At 42.1% G+C, this 19792-nt stretch overlaps 1 protein-coding gene across 8 annotated transcripts in view; it reads right to left on the bottom strand.

The window, feature by feature from the left end:
* The window catches only part of ATP2B4 (ATPase plasma membrane Ca2+ transporting 4), a 93418-nt gene extending 76156 nt beyond the window's left edge, over positions 1–17262 (bottom strand). For 6 of the 8 annotated variants that reach the window (XR_004229344.1, XM_023504062.2, XM_023504060.2 and 3 more), the window contains exon 1: positions 17095–17262. The gene's annotated coding sequence lies outside the window, so the exon portion shown is untranslated. The other 2 variants (XM_012550236.3, XM_023504061.2) reach the window with 2 other exon arrangements.
* Between the last annotated feature and the right edge of the window lie 2530 nt (positions 17263–19792).

Here is a 19792-nt window from a genome sequence, read left to right as displayed (position 1 = left end):
TCTCTATCTACAGCTGGACTTCTTAAATTTCTTCCATTCACACCTTAGAAAATTTTACCTTTTCACCTGAGAAATTTTTATGTACCCCTCAAGTAAATAGGTATATAAAATAGGCATGCAAATTAAATACTTACTGATAATAAGCCATAATTTTGCAATCCATGGTTTAAGAAGCTTTGATCTATAGAATAAATTGGAGATCCTCTCAGAAGGAAGGCACTAACATTAAGATCGATGGTGGGATTTTTGCTGGGACTTGAAGGAAGCCAGGGAAATCAAGAGGCATTGTGGGTATGGGATACAACCAATGAAAATGCTCAGACTTGACAGATGGAGTGTCTTGGGAGAGCAATAGTAATGAAATTGTCTTGATTGTAATATATTGGTGGGAAGCGCACTGAAATTAGCCTATCTTTATACATATTCTGTACAGGTTCTGCATATGGACAATGAGCCAGCCTCCAAATTGAACAGGAAAGAGAAATCTGGAATAGCATTAGAAATAATGTTCAAAGATTTTGATAAATCCAAATTACTTTTTTATGTAAAAAGCTCATTAAAATTACTATACTTCCAACTCTCTTCTACAAAAAGAGTTTGAGGATAAACCATGTTGAAATGGAGGTGGGGATAAACCATGTTGAAATTCAGGTGGGATGCCATATGGCTGTGAATCATAAATTCTACAATCTCAGAAGAATCACAGTTGCTAATGATGCTAAGAACAATGGGGAGACATACAGAGGATGGAAGCTGACTACAGTTTATTGCCAAAAATTACTTCAGTGTGACAAGTAGCTTAGAAAACACCAACCAAGAAACATTGTCCTCCAAAAAGGAGGTAGATCAGTCATGTAGCAATAGCAAAAGAAAAGAGATGCATAGACTAAGTCCCACTAGTAACTATGTAATGTTATCAGTCATATAGTGAAAGCAAAAGATAAGACAGACAGATTGAGGGCTACATCGTTGCTTGTTGTCCTTGTTCTTGAAGAGGACCAAAATGACATCACAATGTTAGAGTCAAGTTAATGTGTTTGACTGTGGCTGATCAGACCAATAGGAGCTTGAAATGCTCTGCCACAGGTCGAATTGAAATAGTCCCTATGGACATTTGGGGAGGATTCTCTAACTGCATATCTTGTGTTTCTTCTGAGCTAGTTCACTTTGCTCATAGAGCACAGCACTTTTTCTGATGAGGGCACTCTTTGCTGGGCAGTCCTATGCCAGTATCTCCCATGTCACACAATCAATTCCACACTGGTATCAAGGTAATGGTAGGGCAAATTGAGTGAGGGCTTAAGGAGACAAGAGTGCACATGATGAAGTGGCTTGTATGGGCTGTCATGGAAAGAGTAACCATATTAGTGAGATCACATAGCCTTTGAAGGATAAGTAAAATGGAAGTATTGCATAATAAATCCACAAACCTTTACTGTTTTTAAAAGTACCATGTCCAAGTGACAGTAGGGAGTCACACATCATGAGTATGTTAGTAAAAGAATAAAGTTGAAAACAAATGCCCTAGCCCTTCATACTGTTACAGAATAACTACCTGCATTCCTAAAATGGCTGGATTTATTACAAGACCCCCCGGTTTTCTGTTGTCCCTCTGTAGATGATGATCTCACTTTGACTCAGCTGACATTCCTGGGTATCTTCCTCATGCCTATGGTGGAGCATCACTCTGAAACACCCAGAATGCATTGAGCTGGTGCTATATATTCCAGAGTCCGCCGTTACACTAGGAATTTTTTTCTCATCTCTAACCCCAACCTTGCTAATTACCCAACAGCTGATGGCAGTTATTTGGCCTCTCCATCTCTTTCTCTGCCTTCCTGAACAATTCTTAGCTGTTTTTTGAGAATTTTTTTTTAAACTGAACACATATAAAACACTCCCGACACAGACACAGACATAAACTCAGGAGAATAAGGGCAGAAGAATCTCACAAAGATCTCTGTAATCAAAGAGAAGTTTGAGAGAGGAAAACAATGATGAGGAACCAGTCAACAGTGAATAATCCCCCTCCCCCCACAGTTTAAATATAAGGCTTTGACTGGGGTATTTCGTGCTCCCAGAGCCTTGAAAAAAGGCTCTATGTCAGCTGATGAAACTTTTTTTTTTCTCTTTTAAATAACTTTTTATTGACAGAACCCATGCCAGGGTAATTTTTTACATTATCCCTTGCACTTACCTCTGTTCTGATTTTTCCCCTCCTTCCCTCCATCCCCTCCCCCAGATGGCAAGCACTGATGAAACTTTTTAAAAAGCCACTTTGTATTTTTAAATTCTTCTTCACAAAAAAGTTAATGTACTTAACCTGTTCCCTCTCCACTATGTTTCAGAAGGAAAAACTGAGGCACAGGGATGGAAAGAGGTTTATCCAAAGATTACAATGTGCTAGATTGGTAAGATAGTTTCAGCTTTCATTATTGAATAATGTTAAGTACCCAAATAGGTAGGAAACTGTTAGTGGAATCTGAGAGAAAAATCCATTACTGACTGAAGAAAGAGGTATTTCAGCTGAATTTGAAAGGATGACTAAAAATTCAGTAGATGAAGGGAGACAGATAGCCCAGGCTTAGGAAACAGCATAGATAAAAGCGTAGAAGAAGGGAAAGTCAAGTATACATAGGAGTCCAGTGCAAGTACTTCAGTTCGACTGAATCACAGAGACTACACAGGTTACAAAAAAAAAAAAAAAAAAAAAGGAAGGTTGAATCATTTTATGGAGGGTCTTGTATGCTAGTTTGAAATTTATCCAATGTGCACACATTACAGGAACCATCATGGAAATTAAGCTGATGAGTAAATGACCAGATCTTTTCATGAGGAGGATTCCTATAAGTGATGTGGAAAGATTGGAGGAGAGACATGGGAAGGCAGTTAGTATTAAAGAGTGTTCACTGATTGCCTGTATTAGACTGAGGGTCATGAGAATCTAGAGAATAAGAGAAATACTGGATTGGACTTGGTAACTCAATAAAAGAAAGGAGGAAGAAGAAAGATTCAAAGATACCATGAAGGTTTTGAACATGGTAGTTCCTCTGAAATACAAAAAATTAGAAAAGAGTATTTGGGAGAAAGATCATGCTTATAGTTATAAGGATGTGGTTGAGCCCCAGAATCTGGAGGCACCTCTATGCATTGGACAACTGGTCTATAAAACACAAGAAAGGTCAACCTCAGTGATAGAGATTTGGTAGTCATTTGTGTGGTTGAAGCTGGAGAAGTGAATAAGACTGCTGAGAGATCAGAGGATTAAAGGGAAACAGAACATGGAGGTTTGGGAAGAAGAGGAAGGTGGAGTCATGATAATAGTAACTCAAAAGCTCACAAAGCCCTAAGAGATCGTTAAATGCAACCTGCTTATTTTGCAGAAGGCATAACATAAAGCCCTGACAAAATAAATGACTTGTCCAAGACCACCTGTGTGACCCTAGATAATAGTACAGAGCTAAGATTCGAGGCGCAAGTCCTGACTCAGATGGTGTCTTTTCTATTGTCAAGTAGCATATTCAAAGTAATCTATTTCATGATTTTAAGCCCAGGACTCTATTATAGGAGAACACAGTGTGCTTCAGAATTCAAGGAAGGAGAGAATATTCATATTGAGAAGGTGGTCAGTAATATCAAAAATTTAAGAGTTCAAGGAAGATAGGCACTTCTTCAGACTTTTTTATAGATAAGAAAACTGAGGCAATGAAGTGCCTTGCCCAGAGTCACAATAGTTAGTAAATATAAGAGTGGATTTGAATTCAGGTCCTGACTCCGGGGCCAGTATTTCCACTTCACCACCCAGCTGCCCAGAGAGTTCCCTAATACCAGGAAAACACAGATCCAGTTTACTATCCTACTCTTATTGTCAAAGCTAGATTATAAAAACCTTTGTGTTTCTGCTTTCTATTTTCTCCCTAGCAATGAATCTTGCTTGTGCCTCATTTTGAATGAATAAATACTTGATCTAGACATGCATGATTAGTATTCAGGAAAGTCCCCTCCCTCCAACATTTCAAATCCCTTTATAATCTGGCACAACCTAATGTTTCTAGTCTTATCTCATACTATTCACCTGTGTCCTCTGGGCTTCAACCCAATTGTAAAATGTCAAAGAATAATCACATTAGTAATAATAACTAATATTTATATAGCACCTTAAGATTAGTAAACAGCTTCTTAAATATTTATGTCATTTTAGGATCACAACAATACTAGGAGAGAAGTGCTCTTATTATCCCCATTTTGCAGATGAGGAATGAGGACAGATATATAAATAAATAATGGCTTGTCCAGGATCACACAGCCAGTGACACACAGTCACACTTGAACTCAGGTCTTCCGGAATCCAGATGAATGAAACACTTTATCCACCACATCTTCTAGCTGCCCAATATAAAAATTCAGCTCTTGTCATGAGTCTAAATTCTATGCAGGAAAGGACCTGCATCCGTAAACAGACACAAACATGTACATGTGCATATATGTACACATACACACATGTGCGTGCACATTGACAAAGTGGTCAGCATGCTACTTCCCAGTATCTATTTTAGGGTATCACCCAAGGGTATTGGTTCCAGTTTACAAGCAGTCGGATTGATTTATTCCAATGGCAGCTAGCAGCTGGGTTCAGGGGCATAAAGTCAGGATGACACCCTTGGGCAACAGCTTCTTCAAGGAAATGATTTATCATCACCCTGCCCAGCTCACCCCATCAACAGGAGATTTCCCGGCAGTGTTCTCAGCATCAGTTCTCCAGGGAGGGAGCTCAGGGCATGAGCAAACAAGGTGATGAGATAACTTCTCTCCTCCCTCCCTTTCTCCGTCCTCCCCACCTCCCCACAATTGTTATCCCTTCCTCCTCCTCCCTCTCCTTTTGTTGCTAAATCTGATCTTCCAGCAGCAAATCAGCAAGTAACAGGATCTTGGGAGGTGGTACTGAGGGAATAACTCGGCGTCAGGAAAAGATAGATTCTGAACGGTTGGGCGTTCGCTGGCTGAAGTGGTGAGAAAAACAGCAGAAAGGTGAGGGTGGGGGAGGAGAAGAGGAGGAGCCTGGCAGGCGGGCCTCCAGTCTGTCAGGTTGTTGTGGAATGAGATGAAGAAAGGCTGTGAGCCCAAAGGCAAGCCAGGCGGCTGTCTAGCATCCCCACAACTACCTTTGAAGAGATTGCCCCTACTATAGTGGGTGGCCATTGGGTTGGGATTCTGCAATGGTGGCCCTCAGACCTCTGGGATCCAAACCCAAACGAGGTCTGAACCAATTTGTTTTGCAGCTCTGGACTCAGGAATCCTATCTCCTTAGTTCAGTGCATGCGACCTTACTCATTAGGAAGAAATTTCATTTCTCTCAACTCATTTCCAGGGCCAGGAAAACTTCCAGTGGTTTCCCACACTCCTTATCTTGCGGAAGAATGGAAACTCATTGAGATCAGGGACTTTCATTTAAGTTCTTTATATCCTTGGTATCAGGCATAGTACCAAACTCAAAGTAGATGCATAAAAAATGCTTGTAGAATTGAATTGGATTTGTTTTCCCAGGTCTCCACAACCTGAAAGACCTTCCCTCAGCCTTTCAATACAAAGCATATCCATCCAAATAAAAAGCCCAATTCCCTCCTTTTTTTGAGCTTGTTGCCCCAAGAGCCTTTCCCAATAATTAGACAAAGCCAAATTCCTATCTAAAGTACTCATTGTGGATTATTGTGTATTCATTGTTTTGCATCCATCAAATGAACTAATTGAGTATGTAATTACTGGTTTTAATTAGGTGTCGGTTTTCATTCCCATTAGAAGAGTAAACTTCTAGAAGGTTAAGACCCAACTTTAAGTGAATTTTCTGTATCTCCTCAAAATTCAGCACACATGTTTCATAAATGTTTGTTGACTTGAACTGAATTCCTTTCTCCACCAAAAACCCAAGAGTCCTTAAGCAGAAAGGGCTTTGAGGCAGGGACTGGGGAGGAACTTCCCCAAAAATGAACCCAATGAACTCAGAACCTTCCTCACTGTTCAGAATTTCTTCAACTGAGTAGGGTTCTTCATTCTTTCCAGTTGGCCCTGTCCCTTTCTTGTTTTGGTCATCCCCTCCAGAAAGCCTTCTCAGACTAATTCCACCTGATTCAGGTTTCCTAAATAATTGCAACTTTATAATTATAACACATTTTACACCCATTATCTACACCTGTGCTTTTATGAAGGATATTGACAGATTAGTCCACAGGAAGGGAACTGTTGTGAGAAGACTAGAGGCCATGTTATCTGAAGATGGGTTGAAGGAATTGGGAATGGTTAGTCTCTTTAGGAGAAGAGAACTCCTGGAGGGAATGTGATATCTGTCTTCAACTATCCAAAGAAGTACTAAGAAAAAGAGTAATGGATTAGATTTGTTCTACTTGCCTCCAAGGATAGAATCAGGAGCAAGAGACATTGAAGAGAGACACATTTAGACCGGATGTAAGGGAAGATTTCCAACAACTGGAGCTGTCTGATGCTTTCCCCCTCATCACTGACCAGGGTGGGACAATTCAATTGACTTAATAAAGCTCTATGGGAATGCAAAGACAAAAGACAAAACAGTTCCTGCCCACAAGAAGTTTACATTGGAGGGAATGGAGGGGTAGAGGAGTAGAGGAAAGGGGATTCCAGTAGGGAAATTCCAGTTCAGATACAGATTGGACTAATCTTTTTTAGCTTCATTCTGGGATCTCATTTGAATCTCATGCCCCACTCAGTGCAAGTAGGAATGCACAAATAAAAGGATCTGGCCCATTTCACTGATTTGCCCAAAATTTGGGACAGAGTTTGATTTGTTCAGATTGGGGTACAAATCCAAGTCCACCTGCTGTCTATCTCCTGCTTGTTAGCGTTACTACTTTTAGCTATGGATTTGCTGAGATGTTGCCCATATGTCTTTTCATGAATGCCTTTTTATCCCAATAGATTTGAAGTTCCTTGAGTGCAGGGTCTCTGTCCATTCCTTCATCAATGTCTCCCACCCTCAGCTTCTATGAGGCTCTGTACACAGAACACTCTCAGGACTTAGAGGCAGCAAGGTGAATAAGTACTCTTGGGAACTAGATCCCATTTGAACTTTATTCCACTCTTGAGAGAAGAAAGGATTACCCCCATAGTGCAGAAGGAGAAAGTGAAGCCCAGACTGATTTAGAGTTATAAGATATTAGAGCCAATAATAAACAGAGTTATTTTGAGTAGTCCAAAGGAGATTTGGGATGGAATCCCTAACCAGGATAGTGACAAGGACTAATCAATCAACCAGCATTTATTAAGCACTAATTCAGTTCCAGGCACTGTGCTAGTTGCTAGGAATACAATGAAAACAAAAATGGAGCAGTCTCATTTATTAAGGGAGAATTCATTTTTATCAGGAGAAACAATCATGTATATTAGCATGTAAAATATAAACAAAAATAACATGAAGGGGAGAGAGTCCATTCAGTGGGTTTATTACCTGAGAGAAATACTCAGGAAGTGGAGAGGGATTGCCTTGGAATGTGTGCAAGGGTTTCTAGAGAGCCATCTCAAGCTGGAAGTGAAATCAAATGTCTCCCTTCTCTGAAATCCTACTACCCTGGCTCTTTAACTCATTAGGCTGTTTTCATATATGTCTTATATTTTTGTTATTTAAACATGGACCTTTTGTCTCTGCTTACTTAAATTGTAAGGTTTCTAAGATTAGTGACCCAATATCGTATCTTTTCTCTTTGTCTCCCTCACCTCCACACCATTCCCTGTCTTTAGCTATCTCTGCACTGTGCCAGTTCAGGGTCTTGCAGTTATAGGTGCAAAATGGTATTGTGGGAAAACACTGATGATCTGAGGGTCAGAAGAAATGAGTTAAAAAAAACCTGCTATTCATTGCTTCTTTGATCTTGAACAAATTTTCCTTTCTTTGAGCCTAATTTTTCCCATCTGAAAAATGGAGGTAAAGGACTAATGATCTTAAATGCCCCTTTAGCTCTAAATTCTATGATCTTATTATTTTAAAATAATCGTCCCTGACAAGTGAGAACAGGGATACTCAAATTCAGCCCTTACTCCCTTCCCAAGCCAACTTTCTAGCACCTACCTCTTCCTTGTTGGCAAGGAACTTGCTGTCATTTCTCTCCTGACTGGTATCATACTGGGCAAAGGTAATGGGCAATGACTGATGTCAGCTTGGTAACCTACACCTGTCTGGACAGTTGGGTCTGTGGAATGAGTACTCCTAGCTGCCTGTGGATTAAATGTTTTGAGTTTTGGCTTGAGGAGGAAGTTAGGGTTAAAAGGCAGAGAAGAGACTGAATTTGGAGCTAGGAGATTTAAAATCAGGCTCTGCTTTCAGCAAGTCCTATAATTTCTGTGGGCCTCAATCCTTTCATCTGTAAAAAATAAATTAAAAATTGGTAACTATCAAAGTCCATCTCAGAGGGTTGCTGTGAAGACCTAGTTTTATATAAATTTATTTTATTTATTTGTAATGATCAAATCAAAGAGGAAATTTATATAAATTACTAAACTTCTGTATTGAGTGTGGGAGGTGAAATAAGATAGGAGAGAAAGGAAAGAAATTAGGACAGAATGGAGAATCAAAAGTCTACCTACCTAATCTTTTCTGTTTGTAGTAAGATGGAGGTTGATTCTTGTCCAAAATCATAGAGCAAATCAAGAGTGCATTCCCAGCATTCCTATTCCCAGTGCTTCTCCGGATAGATTTCATATGACCTCCACCTCTAAAAGCCTTTCTAACTCCTCCTCAGACTAGAGAGGAACCTAACTCTCTTTCTCATGGCTCTCTCTCTGTTAAGCTGCCCCAGGAAGATATTTGGGGAATGACTAAGTGATCAATAACCATGTTCATAATGAAAAGAGCCTCGAGTCATGTTGGGCCCAGTGTATTTTTAGAGACAGAAATGAAGAGAGATAAAGGAAGAGACCTAGGAACTTAACAATGATGTGAACAATCAGAGGAAGACTTGAACCAGGGAAACTCCCCAGGAGCAAAAGAGAACAGTTTGGTGATTGGATTTGAGTCATAGGCAGGTATTATATGTATTCTGTCACTGCCAAGACAATATCTGGGGTACCGTTTTTAGCTTCCAGCACAGGATTGGTTAAGACAGTATTGTGGGCACTCTTGTTCATCTCTGACACAGGAATCTGGCTACTTGGTAGTCTCCAATGGTATGCATTTATACTTTCAGAAGAGAGGGCTGTGCAAAGTCACCTGTTCACTTTCTCCTCCATGGCCATGGAGAGGATCCTGGATATAGTGGAAGACCCTGGCCTTAGAAAGCTAAGGTGTTTAATAGCTCTCAGTTTGACCGAGGCAATAGACATTAAAGATTAAGTCTAGATAAGAAATGATTCAGAGAATGGCTTCTTTTACCTAGACAAAAAATCAGTCTTGGAGGGGAAGACCCTAAATCATTCTGTCTCTCCATGATTGACCAACAATATGCCCCAACCAACCCCACTTAGTCATTGTTTGAGCCCTAATAAACTAAGAGTGAATGTAAGTAGCAATTGGTTTTTTTTAGAAAGCTTACTACTCAGATGACGAGGAATCACCTAATAACGGACCACCACTACTTAGAAGTCTAAAAATTTTCTACTTGGTGTTCCTCAGCAGACTGAGTCAGAAGGGAAGAAATGAGAAAGGAACATTATTCAGCATCTACTATGTGCCAGGTACCATGCAAAGCACTTTACAAATATTTTATTAAAATAAAGCAAAACAATTTATCTTGGAACTGAAAATCATCTTTCTTATGTTTAGGGGTCACCCTCTAGAATCCCTAACCTTCTCACCTGTAACCCCTTTCTTTGTCATTCATTCTGAGCCTCCTTGAATCAGTTCAGGGCAAAGAATGCTGGGGTCTTTTTAAATCCAGCCCTGCCAGTATTCTCCAAGCACTCCCTGGTATATATGTTCCAAACACTGGAAACTAGAGCAAAGAAGTGATAAGAGAGAGGGGACCTAGGCCAGAAAGAAAAAAGAGAATAGAGGAAAAGGTATAGGGGATACCTCAGTTGTTCCTCTAACAAACTGTGGCAGAACATAAAATGGAGCTGCAGGATTCCCAGAGCTAATTCAATGCTGGCCAGAACAGACTGGCTCCCTGCCTGTTTCTTCACATTCTCAGTTCTAGTTCTGATTGGATCTTTCTGGCTGGGCTTTTCTCCATTAGACCTTCATACAGGCTAACAGGACTCTACAGGCTGGCCTGGAGTAAGATAAATAGGGAGGAAGTCCCTGCAATTTCTGCTGCAATACTTGCAGAGGAAATAAGTCAATGGAACAAGAATGGTTCCCAGGAGGGATATAGGAAAAAGGAGACAAAGGGGAGAGGAAGCTGAATGGGAAACATTCATAGACTACCACAGTCTCAGGGCTGGAAAGGGACAACAGAGATCTCATCAAGGTTTGTTTGGCCATCAGCTCCATGGGCCTGTTCTGCCATTGTGATCCCATTTTCAGGATGGGAGGACTTTACTCCAGTTTGGTCAGGCGCAAAACAGTAGGCAAATATAGAGCTGGAAAGGACCTCGAGAGCCAGCTAGTCCAGCCTTCTCATTTTACTGGTCACAAATCAGTCAAGAAGCATTTATTAAGTTCCTACTATATACACTGAATATATAAAGATAAAAGTTAGTTGTCCCTGCTGTCAAAATGCTTACATTCTATTGAACTTGAGGGCAGGGCTTTGAATTCACCTCCTCCAACCACTGGACCACAGACTGGCTGCCATCATCTTTCCTATAATTTGCTTTAGTGGTATGCCTCGGGTTCAGAAGAAACAGAAGGTATTTCTGTCCTAATATTGTATGACTGAAAAGTTCTGGACTTGAAGTCAAAGATTTGGGGGTCCTAATTTCTCTGCTTGCCTTAGCTGTGATTTTCCCTACCTGCATGGCCTTTAGCTTTTTAGAGTCTCAGTTACCTGAAGTAATCTGGAAATATCAATGTTTGATCTATCATCTGGGGTTGGGAGGGTCATTGTTAGGATGGTCAAATGTGATTGCTCTAAATAAAAGTACTTTGTAAATGATTAATGTGACCTATAAATATTTCTGTTATTTCCTTCTCTGTTTATCACTTCCCTATCCCAAATTAGAGACCCAAACCACCTGTGCAAGCTCCCAGAGCCCTGCTGAAAGTCTTGGACTTTTAAGGGGTACGGGAGAACAATCTGGCTTGAATAGAGGGGATTGCAGAGCAACACAGAAGGGAGAGTAGTTCATACTGCCTGACCCTGCATAGAAGTTTCAGGTCATAGGTCCAGAGTCCCAAAAGTCAAGGGGAGTGGGTGACTAAAGCACCTAAAAGGCTTTCCTGGATCTGAATATCGAGGTGGGCTAAACTGACCTGCACTTAGGAATTATAAGGGAAGTGAGAGACTGAAGAGAAAAGGAGAGCAGAGGAAGGTGGGGGCAGGATATCAATTCTGGGAGAAATCTGCAAAGTTCCATGACTGCTGAGAGCTGTGCTGACCTGAGTCAAGTTGAATAACTGGACAGAAACATCCTCCCTTTCATCCCATCTCTAGACAGTGGGGAAGGGGAAGGGAGGAAATTCCACCTTCTTTTCTCAGGGATCTCTGGAAGATAATGTGATTTAATGGAGGGAGAATTGAACTGAGGGCTAAGAGAGCTGAATTCTATTATCAATTCTACTATTAACTACATGTTTGGCTTTTTGCATATAGATTCCCCTCTCTGGATTTTAATGTCTTCATCTGGAAAATAGTGACTGGTGATGCCAGAAGAGGGATTAAGTTAGATGATTTCAAGAATCTTTCTAATTAGAAGATTCTGATTCTAGTCACCTCCTTGTCTCTATCCCCATAACCATATTTAGTATGATCCTAGCTTAGTGCCTCACTTTTTTAACCCACATCTTGGCAAATAAAATCTAGCTTTTTATGCCCTGTCCTTGACAGATTTTGTGTTGATTTTCTCCTAAAATCAAAGATCACTACTCTCAGATACAATTAGCCCTTGTATTGTTGCTAGCAAGGGCAGACATTGGCTTTCTTTATTATGCAGAAGATGCATTCTAGAATTAAAGTCTTCATTCAGAAAAGGAGCTACTCTGGGATGAACAGGCTCCTGTGTCCCCCATTAAACTTTAATCTCCATAATATGCTTATATGGTTTAGCTGTAAAGGATTTAATCCAACCCCCCTCATTTTAGAGATAAGGAAATTGAGGCTTAGAAAATGTCAGTCACTTGCTTATGATAACACAAGTAGTAAAAAAACAGGAGTGGGATTTGATTGCAAGTATTAAGTGACACAATAGACACAATTCTAGCCTCAGACACTTCCTAACTGTGTGATCCTGGACAAATCCTTTTAAATTCTATTTGTTTGAGTTTCCTCATCTGTAAAATGAGCTGGAGAAGGAAATGGCAAACCATTTCAGTAACTTTGGTAAGAAAACCCCAAATTGGGTCACCAGGAGTCAGACAAGACTGAAAAATGACTAAATTCTACTTTCTAACTCAGTCTTTTATATTTCCACTCATTAAGGGCTCAGAACCTTGCACCCTGCAATTAAACCTTGAGACCAGGGTTAGGAATGGGAAACAGCAAAGGAAATAAATGAAGCCCTGCCAGTCCAAGTTGCCAAGAATTTAGGAAACCAGCCGAGTTCATGGCATAGAGGAAGGGAAGACAGCCAGAAAGTGTCTATCCTCCTACCTCCACTCTCCAGCTACTAGCACCTTCTTTGCCAGCATTCAGATTAAAGACAAAGGAGAATAAGAGACAATAAAGAAGGGCAAGTTATTGGTGGGACAGACAAGCCAGCTTGGCTGCTGTCTCCCAACTTCCCCAGTTTAGGACCCAGAATGAAGAGAATTTGGACTGAAGTTAACAGGCACTAGAAAGATTCTAGGTCATCCTTACCCTACCCCAACCTATTTCACAGGACATAATAGAGATGTCGATGATCCTTCCATGATATTCTAATTATGAAGGCACTGTCTGTAACCTCTACCATCCCTCTTACTTGAACTATCCCTAAGCCTCCCTCTACCCCTTCTTCAGTTTGACTCAGCTCTAACTAGGCAGTCACTTATCATGGAACTCAACAATTCTTCATGATAAATTTATTATCCAAGAATTTATCTCCTGTCCCTCAAACCACTCTAGGACTGAGTTTCTTTTTTCTCTTCCCAGAGAGACAAGGATTGGATTCCATTCAGTTGGAATACAAGCTTGGGGTTTGTAGGTCTATTCTCCTATATCCCTGCCTCTTTCATCCCATACTTCTTCCTATTCTGGAAGTCTTTCTCTAGTGAGATGTCATAAAAAAGGTACCAAAGACAGAAATTCTTCCAAGATTCTAAAGGTGAAATTTCAGGCTTTTGTGACAGGAGAAAGAAAAAGTATTCCTTCCTTCCTTCCTTCCTTCCTTCCTCCCTTCCTTCCTCCCTCCCTTCCTTTTCTCCATCCCTCCTTCCCTCCCTTCCTTCTCTCCATCCCTCCTTCCCTCCTTTCCTTCTCTCCATCCCTCCCTCCCTCTCTTTCTTCCTTCTTTCTTCCTTCCCTCTCTCTTCCTCCCTTCTTCCCTCTCTCCCTCCCTCCCTTCCTTCCTTTCTTCCTTCCTTCCCTCCCTCCCTCCTTCTTTCCCTCTCTCCTTCTTTCCTTCCTTCCTGTATTCCTTCCTTTTTCTCTTCTTTACTTTTTTCTTTTTTCAGGTAGGTCCTGCATGGTTCTTCTCAGATTACTCACATGAAAAGACTGGCATGCCTCCCAGGATTAACTGTGATCCCTCAGCTTTTTCAGATGATGACAGAGTTCTGGAGGGATGAACTAGTGGGTTTGGCCCTGACATTTCAGTTGGGGCCAGTGGGCAATACAGGTGAGAAAAACAGTGTTTCCCCAGTTTCTCTCAGAAAGAAGATGAGTATGTCTTTAGATAGAAACACACACACAGAGATAAAGAATATTTATTAAGATTTTACTATGTTCCAAAAAAGGACAGTTAGGTGGAACACTGGATAGAGCAACAGACCTGGAGTCAGGAAGACTTGATTTCAAATCCAGCCTCAAATACTTATTCAATGTCTGTGACTCAGGGCAAATCCCTTAATCATGTTTGCCTCAGTTTCCTCATCTGGAAAATGAACTAGAGAAGGAAATGGCAAACCTCTCCAGTATCTCTGCTAAGAAAACCCCAAATGGGATCACAAAGAGTTAGATGGGACTGAAACACTGAACAACAAAATGTGCCCGAAACTGTGCTAACCCTTCATTCCCACTTTTCCAGAACTCCTCCACTTCTTCCAACAGAGATCAAATAAGATCAAGAGGATAGTTATCTAACAACAAATTACCCTCTCCTCAAAATATAGTCACTGAGGCAGAGGGGACTTTTTAGGATAATCTAGTCCTAATTTTACAGATTCAGAAATTGAGGCCAGAAAAGGGAATTATCAATTTGTCCAAGGCCACAGTATAGTAAAGGTAGAATTGGAACCCCAAACTTATCTCCCAATGCAGTACCCTCTTTTCATTATAGATAACACAATATGAAGATTCTTTTCTTCTTTCCACCCTTCCAGTGAATCAGATATTCATGTCCCTTCCTATACACATTCCAGCCCCCTTCATCCATCTTAAGGGCTCTCCTTAACGACATTTTAATGTGTCCTCTCTCTCATGTCCTCAGCTAACTCACACCCCATAGGACCAGACTGCTTCTCACACAAACCAAGCTTGACCAGAAGTAGGAGGGGCAACTTTTTCAATCTCCCTCCCCCAAGCCTGCGGCAGAAAACTCATGGAACAGGCACCTGATCATCCCTGCCCATACTCACCTGCACCTTGCTCAGCAGCTCATCTCTTGAAGGCACCTCCTCCCTCTTCCCTCCCCCACCACACCTGCCCCTTCCCCCGCCCCACCACCCACCTCTGACTCTTCTGGTATTGCATCCTTATTCAGTGTCCTCCCCTTTTCAATCAGAATTGAACCTCACCCTCCAAACCTGCATGGCCACCTTTCCTTCAGCTTCCCCAGAGCCGGGGCTCACAACACCCCACGAACCAGCTCTAACATGTATTTTGTCTCCTCTGCAAGGTGGGCAGCGCACATTCTCATGCTACTCCCACCACGTATTCCTTCCAATCATCCAACACTCAATGCCCTTCTTAACCAACGTCCTAGGTCCAAATGCCCCTCATCACATCGGATCTCTCAGCCCAACTTAGCCACTACTCTTCCAGATCTGGTTAGTGTGGTAGGAGGGGTGGAGGAAGGGGGCCGGATTGGCGTAGAAACGGCGCAGGAGCAGGAATTGGGGAGGGGTTGGGAATCAGTGTTTCTGTGAGACTCCCTCTTCTATCCACCAGATGATGCGTAACTGAATGGGATTCTATATTCCCTGCCTGTATCTCTCGGGAAGTCTGCCTATCCCACCATCTGATAGCTGCTCCCACTCCTCCCCAGTCCGCATCACGCCTGTAAGTTACCGTAGGTAACTTAAGTGCAGGAGGGAGACATATATCGGCTTTGGCCAGTACACAGTTCACTCTTCGTTGCAGTGTGGCTACACCATCGCCCGTCCTACTCACTTCCTATCAGCGCCTCTGGAAAAGCTCCTCTAGAGAAGGACGAGAAAGCTACCAAAAAGAGTCGTTCTCCACAGTGAGAAGGGGGGTGGGGTGTATATGAAAAACTTAAGCTCCTGAGCAAGCCTGATATGGAAAACACTGCACTCCCCCACCCCACCCCCAAGACTTCAGGGGCCCTCCCCAAGATCCCGCAAGCCAAAATCGAAGGGACAACTAGTCTCCAGCTTCATCTTCCTTCAACCTTAATATCTATCCCTGAAAAATCGTGAACTTTCCAACTTGCACGGAATATACACACATTCCACATTTCCATTCCGGAGCAAATCTGTGGGGCTGCACCCCTCGAATACACTCCTACAGTTGGTTTTCAACAACAGTCTCACACACTCGCGCGCGCACGAGCACACACACACACACACACACACGCACATACAACGGTACAAGGGAACTCCCTGCTTTTTCCACAGCTAATTATAGACTTGAAAGTCTGAAGGGCTCCGAGACTGTTTTGCAAGAAGCAGAGGGAAAACTGCTGAGGTTTCTAGGCAAAGCCAAAGAAATTCAATTTGCAATCCCCTCGACCCCCTAACTCCTCCCCCCTTCAGCTTCCACCCACCTCCCTCGGCACCCCCTTTCCAGTCCCCACTGAGGCTCCTCCTCCCTGCTGAAGATTTCTCACCGGGTTATTTTTTTCCATCTCTCTCTTTGGGGCTTTCAAGAAAAGGAACAGACGCGGAAAATATTTTTGCAACAGTTTTCCATTCTGCGTCTCATTCCCGAGCCAAAGTGGAGTTGGGGGGGCGGGGGAGAAGAAAGAGAAATATATGCATTTTTCCAAAAAGCTTTACTCCCCTCCCCTTTATCCCCTTACCCCCACCAGCACCGGACTGCAAGAACAGAGACTTATCCCAGCTCTTCAACCTCACCCCGATCCTCCTCTTGTCCCTTTGGCCCAGCCCTGTCCTAAACTGAAAGGGAATAAGAAAAACAAACCAACCATTCAGAGCCTCCGAACTGAGCCTGGGAAAAGAAGCCCGGACAAATCTCTGCACCCCAAACCAAACGATTATCTCTCCCCCCCCCCACACACCCCAAACCCCAAACAAAACAATCTCTCAAACCCTGACCCTCCCAAGGTGTGATAGGAAGGGAAAGTCCGGGTGTGTCAAGAGGGATGGGAAGAGCAAAGAAGCTAGCAAACTTTGAAAAGCCCACGTCAATTCATTCTCCATAAGCCTACCTCTCGTCCTAGCAATAATCCAGACTTCTGCAAGCGGGAATCTCCCTGTGGGTTTCCATAGAATGGAGAGGTGGGGTGGGGAGGACCACCCACTGGCCCTCCTAATATAGTAATAATTGCTAAAGATGTTTGTTTGCTTGCTCGCCTTCCCGGTTTGGGTCTGGGAGTGGGTTGGGTCTCCTACTCTGAACCTCCAAGAGAGAAGGTCCTGAGGAGCCCTGGAAGAAAACGAGTGGAGGGGAGATTGGGGTGGGTTTCGTTGGCCCTTACTCTTTCCAGAGGGTTAGTCCTGAGAAGTTAGTGGCCCCCCCAACTCTGGACGGTCTTCACGGTAGATCTTTCTTCAGAAAATGCTTGTCATGGCAACAGCTAGTGCCAACCCTGCCAATCTCTCTCTCTCTCTGGCTCTCTCTTTCTCACTCTCTCCCAGCTCCGGGAGAGGAGGAGGAGCAGGAGCAGGAGAGGTGGGACTAGGCTGCCAGCCCAGCGATTACTCTCCTATTAAGGTGGTCTGATTCCTTGACTGCTTCCTGGCATCTTTTTAAGGGGGAATCAGGGGAAAGAAAGGGGAGATATCCTTTCTGGTATCTTCCCCGCCCTCTATGTAATTAGCCTGGAGGGGCTTGGGGAAGGAGGAAGGGCAGTAGGGAGTAGGGAAATGGGGAGGGGGGCAGGGAGATATTCAGTCGTGGAAGTTCTGGGAAGAAAAAAAGTGTGTGTGTGTGTGTGTGTGTGTGTGTGTGTGTGTGTGTGTAGGAAACTGTTTAAAGGTTGTGGACCCTTTAGTACCAGTTTTTTCACTCTTTGCACTTGGAAACAATCAGTGTGAGCTCTGAAAACTCCCTATGGTTGTGATCCAGTCTGTAACTAGCTAGCTAGCTCTGTAGAAAGAGAAGAAGGGGTTACTTGGATGAACACACATCTACCCTCTTCCTCAGTACATATATACATACTCACTTCTATAGCCTCCTCCCCACCATCATGTACCATCTGGCACACATACTCACTAGGGATAGATAGACACAGTTGTATAGCCACACAAGAGCTCCTTTGCCCATACACACCCAGATGTATTCATACACACTTAGTCATAACACACTTTCACACACAGATAATTGCTCTCATCATTTTAATCATCTCCCCTTACATGCTTTTCCAGAGACACCCACTATTTATTTACAGTTGCGCATATTCACTCCCTGATACATTCATACACCATCCAGGTTAACTCACAAACATTTACACTCTGACAGAAGACAGCCTTAACACCTAAGCTATTTATGCTATGGGGAAAAAAATGACCTATCACTTTCCCTTGCTAACCATAGAACCACAGAATAATAAACCAGAAAAAGGCCTTTATAATCACCTAGTTCAATCCTCTCCTTTTGTAGAGAGGGAAACTGTAGCTCTGAAAATCATTTGACCATGGTCAGAAAGCCAGTTTTCCAACTACAAAGCCAAGGTTGATTCTACTACACTACCTTTTCATTTTTTTTTTTGTTCAGTTGTGTACCACTCTTCACAACTTCGGAGTTTTGTGCCAAAGAAAATGGAATGGTTTGTCATTTCCTTTTCCAGCTCATTGTCAGATGAGGAAACTGAGGCATATAGAGTTTAAGGGACTTGCCCAGGATCACACAACTTGATTCAACTGAGTTCAGGGAGAGGCACATCTAGCTCCTCTCATATCTAATAGTCACCATATCCCTAATAGATTGGAAGTTCTCTAGAGGCATGGATTATTTCATTTTTTTTATCTTTGCATCACTATATTTATCACAATTGTTATCATTATTAAGCAGGACCTGCTTATTATATTCTTGTTGAAGGAATGAAGTAAAATATGTACCATTCACTCAGCTTCAAGAAAAGCCTATATTACTTACAAATTGAGTTTAACTCTAAAAGAAGGGGAAAAAACAGTGAACCATTAGAACTGCCTCTACTTATCAAATCTCCATGTCCTCTTTCTATTCATTCAATCCCCAAAGATCCTCACTTACCATTTCAGGGAATCTTCCCATACCAGAAATTCCACAAGCACAAAATCAGGTCCAGATTCATTTGACCTTAGAGCCTTACTGATCTGGGAAAAGAAATCTCTCAATCAGCATCTATCCATGATACTTCACTGGGGTTTTCTTCATCATTTTTTTTGTCCTTTAGTTTCTAGGGGGTATATTCTGTAAGATAATGAAAAGAAGTTGAGTGCTTTTCTCAAGGATTTCTAAAAATCAATGTACAGCTGATCTCTCCCCATGTATGATTAAATTAGACCCATTTTTTTGTGTGTGTTCTCTCTTCCCCCACAGCTGGAGACTTCTTGTTATAGTTTCAATGGAATGAGCTCTGGATAGAATTGACACTGCTCTACCACTAATATACACGACTTTGGACAAGTCATTTCAATCTGGACATGTTTTCTCATCTGTAAAAAATAAAAATTAGATTGGACTAAATGATCTTTAAAGTCCCTTCTAGCTCAAAGTTCTTGGGATACATGTACCATTTTAAAGCTGGTAAAAGTGAAGGAAGAGAGATGGAGGGACTTGCTTTTTTAGTTGTTAAGCCAGGCTTAGAACTTAAAACCCTTCATTTTGGAGCCCAAGCATTACTGACTTCATCTGTCCTGGGAATATCCAAAATAGCCCCCTGTGCTTATTTCTCCCATCCCAAACACAGCACAGTGATAGAAGAGAATGGGGGGGGGGCGAATCTAGCTTGAAACTTTACTAGTACAGTGTCCATGGACATAATCCATGTATAATTTTTCAAAGATTCTTTTCTTCCTGAATTTTAATATTGATTCTCCTCACTCTCCTGGGAGGATGTAGAAACTATTATTTCTTTACACCTGGCTTTGGGCTACTTGTATTATCATTTCCCCTTCCCCAAGTAAGAACCCTTGTTTCTTGCCCATATAGATATTCATTTCAAAAGAGCTGAAACACCTAGTTTTAGGTGG

The sequence above is a fragment of the Sarcophilus harrisii genome, chromosome 4 (genome assembly GCF_902635505.1).
Source record: "Sarcophilus harrisii chromosome 4, mSarHar1.11, whole genome shotgun sequence".
In the NCBI taxonomy this organism is placed as follows: Eukaryota; Metazoa; Chordata; class Mammalia; order Dasyuromorphia; family Dasyuridae; genus Sarcophilus; species Sarcophilus harrisii.
The sequence above is the reverse complement of the archived record's forward strand: the minus strand, read 5'-3'. Positions and strand labels throughout refer to the sequence as shown.